The sequence below is a fragment of the Oncorhynchus masou genome, unplaced genomic scaffold (assembly GCF_036934945.1).
Source record: "Oncorhynchus masou masou isolate Uvic2021 unplaced genomic scaffold, UVic_Omas_1.1 unplaced_scaffold_1164, whole genome shotgun sequence".
In the NCBI taxonomy this organism is placed as follows: domain Eukaryota; kingdom Metazoa; phylum Chordata; class Actinopteri; order Salmoniformes; family Salmonidae; genus Oncorhynchus; species Oncorhynchus masou.
In genome coordinates this window covers 164,713-178,465 of record NW_027001400.1, presented here as the reverse complement: position 1 = coordinate 178,465, position 13,753 = coordinate 164,713, and the positions used below count along the sequence as shown (strand labels likewise).

At 43.5% G+C, this 13,753-nt stretch overlaps 1 pseudogene; it reads right to left on the bottom strand.

Moving 5' to 3' along the window:
- Positions 1-5,066: 5,066 nt before the first annotated feature.
- LOC135529420 (zinc finger protein ZFP2-like) lies at positions 5,067-11,430 on the bottom strand (annotated as a pseudogene).
- Between the last annotated feature and the right edge of the window lie 2,323 nt (positions 11,431-13,753).

The window sequence follows — 13,753 nt, the reverse complement described above, 5'->3', positions numbered from 1 at the left end:
TCAGGCAGTAGGAGACTCTCTCATCCATTTATATGCAGATGATACAGTCTTATACTCAGCTGGGCCCCTCCTCGGATTTTGTGTTAAATGCTCTACAACAAAGCGTTCTTAGTGTCCAACAAGCTTTCTTTTAACCTTGTTCTGAACACTTCAAAAACAAAGGTGCATGTTCATTAATTGTTTTTGGTTCATTGAACAAGCATGGGAAACAGTGTTTAAACCCTTTACAGTGAAGATCTGTGAAGTTATTTGGATTTTTTTACAAATGATCTTTGAAAGACAGGGTCCTGAAAAAGGGACATTTCTTTTTTTGCTGAGTTTAGTAACCAAAAAAAGTCTTAATACAAATCTAAATATATTTTATATTTGAGATTCTTCAAAGTTGCCACCCTTTGCACACTCTTGGCTTGTGGATGATTCCCCAGTAGCTCGTGGATCATTCCCCAGTAGCTTATGGAGGATTCCCCAATAGCTTCTCTTCTCTCCCTCTCTCCATCTGTCTCTCTCTATTGTTGAGAACTTCTCTGTAATTCAATATGATTTTTGTTTGTCTATCTTTTGTGCCTTTATCTACATGTTGATTTATATTTACAACAAGCAATGGGAAGACATCAGAACAGGGCCGTTGTCTTGGTCTGCATGTTTATCTATGTTTACAACAAGCAGGAAGACATCAGAACAGGGCCGTTGTCTTGGTCTACATGTTTATCTATATTTATAACAAGCAATGGGAAGATATCAGAACAGGGCCGTTGGGGAATAACAACAATGTACGGGATACATTTGTACTGTAGTGAATCCGTCTCTATAGTAATGCAAGGACTCTTTCATCATTATGTGAAATGTCAATTACCATGGAATTGCTGGCATGTGTTTTTCTATGAAAATGAAGTTTATTGTAACTATAATGTTGATACGATACGGATTACAATCATCATCCTGAATATTAAGGCTACACTCCATGTTACACACACACACACACACACACACACACAGACACAGACACAGACACAGACACAGACACACACACACACACACACACACACACACACACAGACACACACACACACACACACACACACACACACACACACACAACCATGCAAACTGTCTGGGTTATTCTTTATTTAGACATCACACATTACAGTCTTACTCTAATCCAGACATCGTACACACACTCACTAAATCACATCCACATCGACCTACACAGATCTACTACACACGTCATATCTTAACTACATGTTCTAACATCTGTGGCATTGGCTCACAGGCAAACAGAACCAAACAAATGTTGTTAGAACCCGTTTCTTGAATTCTAAACATCAGACATTTGAAATCTCTATTTTTTGACTGTCATAATACCTCTTATGGCAGTAACTTAACAAGCACTAATTATGGTCCATTTAGACTGAGAATAATATCAAGTTACAGTAAGGGCTACAATAAGTATAGCCAGTTAGAATTGTAACGGTTGAAGAGATTATAGGAAAAGATCAGTCTTTATGTGGCTGAAAGAAAAGGAATAAATCATCTACTATTTACAGGAAACTCCATCTACATCCTGACATGAAGTTGCGTTGAAAAAGGAAATGGGGTGAAATAATGTTCTGTCACGGAACTCAAAAGGTGTGATGATATTAATTATCAAAAATATCATGGACTCATTAGAAATAATGGATATTTAGAGATTAAAAACCACCTAAAAGAATGTGATCAGCCCGTCGTCGAATTGGCCTTCACATAATTCTTATAGAATTTCCACGTGGACAGGGATATTGGACATTTTAATCAAAGTTTACCGGAATACAATTTATTGTTTATTAAAATTTATATTTTGGACATTTTAATCCAATACCAATATTTACTGGATGACAATTTATTCTTAACTAAGACAAAATCATTATAACTGAATATTTCCTGTACAATATAGGTTCAGCAAATCCCCTTATTGTTTGGGATACCTTTAAATGTACCTCCAGAGGTCATTCAATATTCATCAATAATAAAAAAGCAGTTCCTGTCTGAAGAGACAGGCAGCCTTTAGTTACTATGCCCCCAGCCTCTGGAGTAGCCTGGCAGAGAACCAGAGGGGGACCAAGAGGCATGGAGAGGCAGCCTTTAGTTACTATACCCCCAGACTCTGGACTAGCCTGCTAGAGAACCTGAGGGGGACCAAGAGGCATGGACAGGCAGCCTTTAGTTACTATACCCCCAGACTCTGGACTAGCCTGCTAGAGAACCTGAGGGGGACCAAGAGGCATGGAGAGGCAGCCTTTAGTTACTATACCCCCAGACTCTGGACTAGCCTGCTAGAGAACCTGAGGGGGACCAAGAGCCATGGAGAGGCAGCCTTTAGTTACTATACCCCCAGACTCTGGACTAGCCTGGCAGAGAACCTGAGGGGGATCAAGAGGCATGGAGAGGCAGCCTTTAGTTACTATGCCCCCAGCCTCTGGAATAGCCTGCTAGAGAACCTGAGGGGGACCAAGAGGCATGGAGAGGCAGCCTTTAGTTACTATACCCCCAGACTCTGGACTAGCCTGCTAGAGAACCTGAGGGGGATCAAGAGGCATGGAGAGGCAGCCTTTAGTTACTATGCCCCCAGCCTCTGGACTAGCCGACTAGAGAACCTGAGGGGGATCAAGAGGCATGGAGAGGCAGCCTTTAGTTACTATGCCCCCAGCCTCTGGACTAGCCGACTAGAGAACCTGAGGGGGATCAAGAGGCATGGAGAGGCAGCCTTTAGTTACTATGCCCCCAGACTCTGGACTAGCCGACTAGAGAACCTGAGGGGGATCAAGAGGCATGGAGAGGCAGCCTTTAGTTACTATACCCCCAGACTCTGGACTAGCCGACTAGAGAACCTGAGGGGGATCAAGAGGCATGGAGAGGCAGCCTTTAGTTACTATGCCCCCAGACTCTGGACTAGCCGACTAGAGAACCTGAGGGGGATCAAGAGGCATGGACAGGCAGCCTTTAGTTACTATGCCCCCAGCCTCTGGACTAGCCTGCTAGAGAACCTGAGGGGGACCAGGAGGCATGGAGAGGCAGCCTTTAGTTACTATACCCCCAGACTCTGGACTAGCCTGCCAGAGAACCTGAGGGGGACCAAGAGGCATGGAGAGGCAGCCTTTAGTTACTATGCCCCCAGCCTCTGGACTAGCCGACTAGAGAACCTGAGGGGGACCAAGAGGCATGGAGAGGCAGCCTTTAGTTACTATACCCCCAGCCTCTGGACTAGCCTGCTAGAGAACCTGAGGGGGATCAAGAGGCATGGAGAGGCAGCCTTTAGTTACTATGCCCCCAGCCTCTGGACTAGCCTGCTAGAGAACCTGAGGGGGACCAAGAGGCATGGAGAGGCAGCCTTTAGTTACTATTCCCTCAGCCTCTGGAATAGCCTGCTAGAGAACCTGAGGGGGACCAAGAGGCATGGAGAGGCAGCCTTTAGTTACTATACCCCCAGACTCTGGACTAGCCTGCTAGAGAACCTGAGGGGGATCAAGAGGCATGGAGAGGCAGCCTTTAGTTACTATGCCCCCAGCCTCTGGACTAGCCGACTAGAGAACCTGAGGGGGACCAAGAGGCATGGAGAGGCAGCCTTTAGTTACTATGCCCCCAGCCTCTGGACTAGCCGACTAGAGAACCTGAGGGGGATCAAGAGGCATGGAGAGGCAGCCTTTAGTTACTATGCCCCCAGACTCTGGACTAGCCGACTAGAGAACCTGAGGGGGATCAAGAGGCATGGAGAGGCAGCCTTTAGTTACTATACCCCCAGACTCTGGACTAGCCGACTAGAGAACCTGAGGGGGATCAAGAGGCATGGAGAGGCAGCCTTTAGTTACTATGCCCCCAGACTCTGGACTAGCCGACTAGAGAACCTGAGGGGGATCAAGAGGCATGGACAGGCAGCCTTTAGTTACTATGCCCCCAGCCTCTGGACTAGCCTGCTAGAGAACCTGAGGGGGACCAGGAGGCATGGAGAGGCAGCCTTTAGTTACTATACCCCCAGACTCTGGACTAGCCTGCCAGAGAACCTGAGGGGGACCAAGAGGCATGGAGAGGCAGCCTTTAGTTACTATGCCCCCAGCCTCTGGACTAGCCGACTAGAGAACCTGAGGGGGACCAAGAGGCATGGAGAGGCAGCCTTTAGTTACTATACCCCCAGCCTCTGGACTAGCCTGCTAGAGAACCTGAGGGGGATCAAGAGGCATGGAGAGGCAGCCTTTAGTTACTATACCCCCAGACTCTGGACTAGCCTGCTAGAGAACCTGAGGGGGATCAAGAGGCATGGAGAGGCAGCCTTTAGTTACTATGCCGCCAGCCTCTGGAATAGTATAGTATAGTCTGCCAGAGAACCTGAGGGGGGCCAAGAGGCATGGAGAGGCAGCCTTTAGTTACTATGCCCCCAGCCTCTGGAATAGTATAGTATAGTCTGCCAGAGAACCTGAGGGGGGCCAAGAGGCATGGAGAGGCAGCCTTTAGTTACTATGCCGCCAGCCTCTGGAATAGTATAGTATAGTCTGCCAGAGAACCTGAGGGGGGCCAAGAGGCATGGAGAGGCAGCCTTTAGTTACTATGCCCCCAGCCTCTGGAATAGTATAGTATAGCCTGGCAGAGAACCTGAGGGGGACCAATAGGCATGGAGAGGCAGCCTTTAGTTACTATGCCGCCAGCCTCTGGAATAGCCTGGCAGAGAACCTGAGGGGGGCCAAGAGGCATGGAGAGGCAGCCTTTAGTTACTATGCCGCCAGCCTCTGGAATAGTATAGTATAGAGGCATGGAGAGGCAGCCTTTAGTTACTATGCCCCCAGACTCTGGACTAGCCTGGCAGAGAACCTGAGGGGGGCTGAAACTGTGTACATTTCTAAAAGAGATTTTAAAATACATTTTTAGCTTTTCTTTTCCTCAGGGTGCTTTTTAGTTGTGCCGTTTTTATTGTTAATGTTTAGTTAAAAACAATATCTTATGTTTGTTGAATCGGAAATATTTCAGTTTTTTCAAGCCCATTGTGTTGCATTCCATGTCTGAAAGGTGCTGTATAAAATATAGTTTGGTTTGATGTGATTTTAGGTCATGTGACTGGGACAATGTATTTCCTCAATGGGAAGAGGTTCTCTAACTGCATTTTCTTCCCCTTCGTGTTTCCTTTTATGTAATTTTAGGTCATGTGATCGTGAATATCTCTTTCCACACAGGGCACAATGGTAAAGCTTCTCTCCTGTGTGTGTCCTCTCATGCTCCTTCATGTTATCTACTGACCTAAAGAATTTTCCACAATGGGAACAGGGGTAAGGCTTCTCTCCAGAGTGTATTTTCTTATGTTTGTTCAGGTTCCCTAAATACAAAAAACACTTTCCACACTGGGAGCAACTATGTGGTTTTTCCCCTGTGTGTGTCAGCTCATGCGATTTTAGGTCATGTGATCGTAAGAAACTATTTCCACATTGAGAGCAATGGTAAGATTTCTCCCTTGTGTGTGTCCTCTGGTGCTTTTTTAGGTCCGATGATGTTGAAAATCTCTTTCCACAATTGGAGCAGTGGTAAGGCTTTTCTCCTGTATGTGTCCTCTCGTGTGTTTTAAGGTATAGTGACCTTGAAAATCTATCTCCACACAGGGAGCAGTGGTAAGGCTTTTCTCCTGTGTGTTTCCTCTCATGCTCTTTTAGGTTCCCTAACTTGGTAAAATCCTTTCCACACAGGGCGCAATGGTAAGGTTTTCCCCTGTGTGTGTCCTTTCATGCGCTTTCAGGTTATCAGAAGACCTAAAATTCTTTCCACAATGGGAACAGGGGTAAGGCTTCTCTCCAGAGTGTACTCTCTTATGTTTGTTCAGGTTCCCTATATGGGAAAAACTCTTTCCACACTGGGAGCATTCGTAAGGCTTTTCTCCTGTGTGTTTCCTCTCATGCTCTTTTAGGTTCCTTAACTTGGTAAAATCCTTTCCACAAAGGGAGCAATGGTAAGGTTTTTCCCCTGTGTGTGTCCTCTCATGCGCTTTCAGGTTATCTGAAGACCTAAAATTCTTTCCACAATGGGAACAGGGGTAAGGCTTTTCTCCAGAGTGTATTCGCTTATGTTTGTTCAGGTTCCCTAAATGGGAAAAAAGCTTTCCACACTGTGAACAATTGTGTGGTTTTTCCCCTGTGTGTGTCCTCTCATGTGATTTTAGGTCATGTGCTCGTGAGAATCTATTGCCACACTGGGAGCATTGGAAGGGCTTTTCTCCAGTGTGTTTCCTTTCATGCTCTTTCAGCTTCCATAACCACTTAAAACTCATATTACACTGGGAGCAGTGGTGTCGCATCGCTGGCTTGGACGTCTCAGGGTCTGGTTCCCCTGAAGGACTCTTTCTGCTGTCAGATGGAGAGTCTGGTCTCTCTCCTGCCAAAGACAAACAAAGTATTTAGTTAAACAGAGAGACCTGAATGAAAACTCCATTATACAACTGTTTTCCTATGAGGTTTAATCCAGACTAGATCCCTCATTATGAAACACAACATTTGGATCCTGAACGCTGATTGGTTGATAGCTGTTAGTTATTCACGTTAATCCCGGGTAATGGCTGTTAACAGTTCCATTTGAATTATTTCTACACATCCACTGTCCCACAGCCCTGCCAGGCAATTCATAAACTATTGTCCATTAGAAAGACTCATTGAGACATTATTGCCCCATGCTTACAGCCTAGCATTTGGTTTGCCAAATAGCAACATTCTTTACCAATCCCCTCTGTTGCCTCTCCAACCGTTACACATTTTGTATGCAAAAGAAAATATACGTATAGAACATATTTCGGTGACTCGTTATTAAACAGCAATGTACGGAACATGTTTATATATTTACGTGTAATCTCTTAAATTACTATAACGACACCTAGTGGCTAATTGTTGGTTTGCTACTAGAATGGAACATAAGGGGCTAAGTTAGAATGGGGCAAGAATGGTACATACAGGTGAAGATGGGGCTAGAATGGTAGATACAGGTTAAGATGGGGCTAGAATGGGTACATACAGGTGAAGATGGGGCTAGAATGGTACATAAGGGGCAAGGGTGGTTAAGTTAATATTACTGGTTACTGGCCAACACTCTAACCACTAGGCTAACTGCCGCTCCTACAATATGAACTGGGACCGGTCTGTGTTTACCATCATTACCAACTGGGAACTGGTCTGTGTTTACCATCATTATCAACTGGGAACTGGTCTGTGTTTACCATCATTACCAACTGGTCTGTGTTTACCATCATTATCATTACCAACTGGGAACTGATCTGTGTTTACCATCATTACCAACTGGGAACTGGTCTGTGTTTACCATCATTACCAACTGGGAACTGGTCTGTGTTTACCATCATTACCAACTGGGAACTGGTCTGTGTTTACCATCATTACCAACTGGGAACTGGTCTGTGTTTACCATCATTATCAACTGGGAACTGGTCTGTGTTTACCATCATTATCAACTGGGAATTGGTCTGTGTTACCATCATTACCAACTGGGACCGGTCTGTGTTACCATCATTATCAACTGGGAATTGGTCTGTGTTCACCATCATTACCAACTGGGAATTGGTCTGTGTTTACCATCATTATCAACTGGGAATTGGTCTGTGTTTACCATCATTACCAACTGGGAATTGGTCTGTGTTACCATCATTACCAACTGGGAACTGGTCTGTGTTTACCATCATTACCAACTGGGAACTGGTCTGTGTTTACCATCATTACCAACTGGTCTGTGTTTACCATCATTATCATTACCAACTGGGAACTGATCTGTGTTTACCATCATTACCAACTGGGAACTGGTCTGTGTTTACCATCATTACCAACTGGGAACTGGTCTGTGTTTACCATCATTACCAACTGGGAACTGGTCTGTGTTTACCATCATTACCAACTGGGAACTGGTCTGTGTTTACCATCATTACCAACTGGGAACTGGTCTGTGTTTACCATCATTACCAACTGGGAACTGGTCTGTGTTTACCAGGATACATTGCTTTCTTTACCATTTAACAACAAAATAACTGCGAGACTAACTAACTTTTTAGTATAATGTGATTTTGTTCAACCAATAAAATATATCTTAAGACATTTTCTTGGACACACGGAGACGTGTTGAAACGTCCTGGTGAACGTCTAAAGAAGGGGCTAATTAGAATATTGGGACGTTGTTTGAAGCCACTACAGCAACAACGTTGACATTTTGAAACGTGATCTCTGCCCTGCCATAGGGAATGGATGTGACCGGATGAGACAAACTTTTCTAAACCAGCCTGGTGAAATCAAGCATCTTGCAGGATAATGAATATATTATTATATTACACAAAGAATATCAATAGAAAAACAGTCTAAAACAATACATCTAGTTTGTTTAGTTTCATTCCAGCTGCAGAGGTTGATGTGACTATTAGCTCTCGTTGGCTAGCTAGCAAAGGAGAAGAATGTTCGCCAGCCTGCATAGCAAGCATTTATGTTTTGAATGAACAACCAGTGTGATTGGCTAGAAACTATAGAATGAACAACCGGTGTGATTGGCTAGAAACTATAGAATGAACAACCAGTGTGATTGGCTAGAAACTATAGAATGAACAAACAGTGTGATTGGCTAGAAACTATAGAATGAACAGGCAGTGTGATTGGCCAGAAACTATAGAATGAACAACCAGTGTGATTGGCTAGAAACTATAGAATGAACAGGCGGTGTGATTGGCTAGAAACTATAGAATGAACAGGCAGTGTGATTGGCTAGAAACTATAGAATGAACAACCAGTGTGATTGGCTAGAAACTATAGAATGAACAGGCAGTGTGATTGGCCAGAAACAATAGAATGAACAACCAGTGTTTTTGTCTCTTAACCTCAGAAATAGAACTAAACGACTGGTTAGAGACATTTAGATATCAGAAAGAACATTTTAGTAGATATTTTGGTTGTTGTTATTGAATAGAATGTTGAATAGAATTGATTTGAAGTATATAGAATGTTGAATAGAATTGATTTGAAGTATATAGAATTAATATATAACTGCTTATTGTGTATAACATTGAATGGAAACAGAAAATCCCTTTATTTGTCATGAGTGACTTCACTTCACCTTTATGATTTATATTGTCATATAGCAATAACCCCCACCTGGTAGGTCTAAGTCCATAATGATTTATATTCTCATATCATATAGCAATAACCCCCACCTGGCAGGTCTAAGTCCATAATGATTTATATTCTCATATCATATAGCAATAACCCCACCTGGTAGGTCTAAGGCCATAATGATTTATATTGTCATATAGCAATAACCCCCACCTGGTAGGTCTAAGGCCATAATGATTTATATTGTCATATAGCAATAACCTCCACCTGGTAGGTCTAAGGCCATAATGATTTATATTCTCATATCATATAGCAATAACCCCCACCTGGTAGGTCTAAGGCCATAATGATTTATATTGTCATATAGCAATAACCCCCACCTGGCAGGTCTAAGTCCATAATGATTTATATTGTCATATAGCAATAACCCCCACCTGGCAGGTCTAAGGCCATAATGATTTATATTGTCATATAGCAATAACCCCCACCTGGTAGGTCTAAGGCCATAATGATTTATATTGTCATATAGCAATAACCCCCACCTGGCAGGTCTAAGTCCATAATGATTTATATTGTCATATAGCAATAACCCCCACCTGGTAGGTCTAAGGCCATAATGATTTATATTGTCATATAGCAATAACCCCCACCTGGTAGGTCTAAGGCCATAATGATTTATATTGTCATATAGCAATAACCCCCACCTGGTAGGTCTAAGGCCATAATGATTTATATTGTCATATAGCAATAACCCCCACCTGGTAGGTCTAAGGCCATAATGATTTATATTGTCATATAGCAATAACCTCCACCTGGCAGGTCTAAGGCCATAATGATTTATATTGTCATATAGCAATAACCCCCACCTGGTAGGTCTAAGGCCATAATGATTTATATTGTCATATAGCAATAACCCCTACCTGGCAGGTCTAAGTCCATAATGATTTATATTGTCATATAGCAATAACCCCCACCTGGCAGGTCTAAGGCCATAATGATTTATATTCTCATATCATATAGCAATAACCTCCACCTGGTAGGTCTAAGGCCATAATGATTTATATTGTCATATAGCAATAACCCCCACCTGGTAGGTCTAAGGCCATAATGATTTATATTGTCATATAGCAATAACCCCCACCTGGTAGGTCTAAGGCCATAATGATTTATATTGTCATATAGCAATAACCCCCACCTGGTAGGTCTAAGGCCATAATGATTTATATTGTCATATAGCAATAACCTCCACCTGGCAGGTCTAAGGCCATAATGATTTATATTGTCATATAGCAATAACCCCCACCTGGTAGGTCTAAGGCCATAATGATTTATATTGTCATATAGCAATAACCCCCACCTGGCAGGTCTAAGTCCATAATGATTTATATTGTCATATAGCAATAACCCCCACCTGGCAGGTCTAAGTCCATAATGATTAATATTGTCCTATAGCAATAACCTCCACCTGGCAGGTCTAAGTCCATAATGATTTATATTCTCATATCATATAGCAATAACCCCCACCTGGCAGGTCTAAGTCCATAATGATTTATATTGTCCTATAGCAATAACCCCCACCTGGCAGGTCTAAGTACATAAAATGGACTGCACTCAACAGCCTCTTTCCACACTCTACCACATGTCACCAACCCAACAGATGTGTCTTTCCAGTGGAGGCTCCTCGGGGGGTCGGTAGGGGACTAAAAGAAGTCCTTGTGCATAGTATGTTGTATATGTTGCTTAGCTTTGAAATCAATGGTTTCTGAAAGATTGATCCACGGGTGGGTCAAAATACTATTAAGGATTTTAAATAACCTCTCTGGTAATTGTTTTTTTTTATACATTTCATCCAGATCAAAATTATCCTTCATTGTCTTGATTCTGTCCTCTTCATTATTTGAAGTCAGACATGAGTTGATTTGACTTAATGTGATGTCAAGCAAAGCTCTACAGAAAGAGATATTCAGATGTTTACAAATGTTGTGAAAAATCTAACAGGAAGCATTTGATCCATTAACGTTCTGTTGGCCGCCCCCGTCTCCTTGTAGCTTTAACGATTCCTACAGTACAGAACTATTAGAGTGTAGAACTTCAGTAAACGCCCCTTTAAAACCACACATCGGTTCAATAACTGCAGAGTTTGTACCCCTGTGTTTTTAAGATATTACTCACTGTTGTTAATCAGATCTCCTGTCTCTTCTTCTTCTTCTTCTTCTTCCAATGTGACAGTAATCTCCTCCACTTCCTTCATTTCAAAAACGTCTTCCTCTTCTTTCACTGTGACAGTCATCTCCCCCTCCTCCTCCTCCCCCTCTTCCTTCAATGTGACAGTCATCTCCCCCTCCTCCCCTTCTTTCTCTTCCTCTTCTTTCACTGTGACAGTCATCTCCCCCTCCTCCCCTGCATCCTCCTCTTCTTCTTTTACTGTAACATCCTCCTCTTTCACGCTGAACGCGTCTTCACCTTCTTTCAATTTAACGCCTTTCTCTTCTTCTTTCACTGTAACAACCTCATCCTCTGTTTCTTGTTTTACTGTGACATCCTCTTCTCCATTCTCCTCTTTCACGACAATGTTCAGCCCCAGAGTTTCTTTCTCCGTCCAGCAGACCCCCTCTTTAGAAGTGGGGGAGTCGTTTCGTGAGCTCATGGTTGGGATGTTAGCTAGATAGCTAGTTAGCATTTGTGACTAGACAAGCACTACTGCTAATTTACTCAGCCAGTTAGCTAACAACAACGTAAATATAAAATTGAAGTGGGTATCTAACTAGTAGATACGATAAGTGTGTTTAAAACACCCTGGCTAATATACCCCGAAAACGTTTAAAGAGCTGCAATGTTTTCGGCTATGTTGGCTAAAAGCTACAGAGGTGGATAACTCGCCGATGTTGTAGAAGCGTCCCGTCCATTAGATTATACGTCACACTGGCAGCAATGCCTGAAAAAAGGCACATCGCCATCTGCTGGGTGGGAGGGTAACAGTCAAGGGAAATGTTTATTTTATTTTGAGACAAAAGTAATATAATAATATAATAATATATCCCATTTAGCAGACGCTTTTGTCCAAAGCGACTTACAAGTCGGCTGGGGCCACTACTTTTACATATGGGTGGCCCCAGCGGGAATCGAACCCACGACGCTTGGCGTTGCAAGCGCCATGCTCTACCGACTGAGCCACAAAGTAGATTTTTATTTCTTTATTTCATTATATAATAGAGAAGCATGTGTTGATTAGTGAATATCTCTAATGAGTGAGAATTTAAGACATCCTACCATACATCAAACAAACAGATAATATCCCAATAAGGCAGCTCGGTCAGTACTGAGTAGGTCCAAACTGCTCCTACACGGTGTAACAGTACTGAGTAGGTCCAAACTGCTCCTACACGGTGTAACAGTACTGAGTAGGTCCAAACTGCTCCTACACGGTGTAACATTACTGAGTAGGTCCAAACTGCTCCTACACGGTGTAACAGTACTGAGTAGGTCCAAACTGCTCCTACACGGTGTAACAGTACTGAGTAGGTCCAAACTGCTCCTACACGGTGTAACAGTACTGAGTAGGTCCAAACTGCTCCTACACGGTGTAACAGTACTGAGTAGGTCCAAACTGCTCCTACATGGTGTAACAATACATCATGTAAACTCAGCAAAAAAAGAAACGTCCCTTTTTCAGGACCCTGTCTTTCAAAGATAATTTGTAAAAATCCCAAAAACTTCACAGATCTTCATTAAGGTTTAAATACAGTTTCCCATGCTTGTTCAATGCACCATAAACAATTAATGAACATGCACCTGTGGAACAGGGCTTTCTTGGTGGCAGGGCTTTCTCCTATAGAGCTCCATTTTTATGGAATGGTCTGCTTACCATTGTGAGAGACACATGTGAGAGATGCAAACTCGGTCTCAACCTTTAAGTCTTTACTGAAGACTCATCTCTTCAGTGGGTCATATGATTGAGTGTAGTCTGGCCCAGGAGTTTGAAGGTGAACGGAAAGGCTCTGGAGCAACGAACTGCTCTTGGTGTCTCTGACTGGCCGGTTCCCCTCTTTCCACTGGGATTCTCTGCCTCTAACCCTATTACAGGGGCTGAGTCACTGGCTTACTAGGGCTCTTTCATACCGTCCCTAGGAGGGGTGCGTCACTTGAGTGGATTGAGTCACTGATGTGATCTTCCTGTCTGGGTTGGCGCCCCCCCTTGGGTTGTGCCGTGGCGGAGATCTTTGTGGGCTACACTCTGCCTTGTCTCAGGATGGTAAGTTGGTGGTTGAAGATATCCCTCTAGTGGTGTGGGGGGCTGTGGTTTGGCAAAGTGGGTGGGGTTATATCCTTCCTGTTTGGCCCTGTCCGGTGGTGTCATCGGATGGGGCCACAGTATTCCCTGACCCCTCCTGTCTCAGCCTCCAGTATTTATGCTGCAGTAGTTTATGTCGGGGGGGCTAGGGTCAGTTTGTTATATCTGGAGTACTTCTCCTGTCCTATCCGGTGTCCTGTCTGAATTTAAGTATGCTCTCTCTAATTCTCTCTTTCTTTATCTCTCTCGGAGGATCTGAGCCCTCGGACCATGCCACAGGACTACCTGACATGATGACTCCTTGCTGTCCCCAGTCCACCTGGCCGTGCTGCTGCTCCAGTTAACTGTTCTGCCTGTGATTACTATT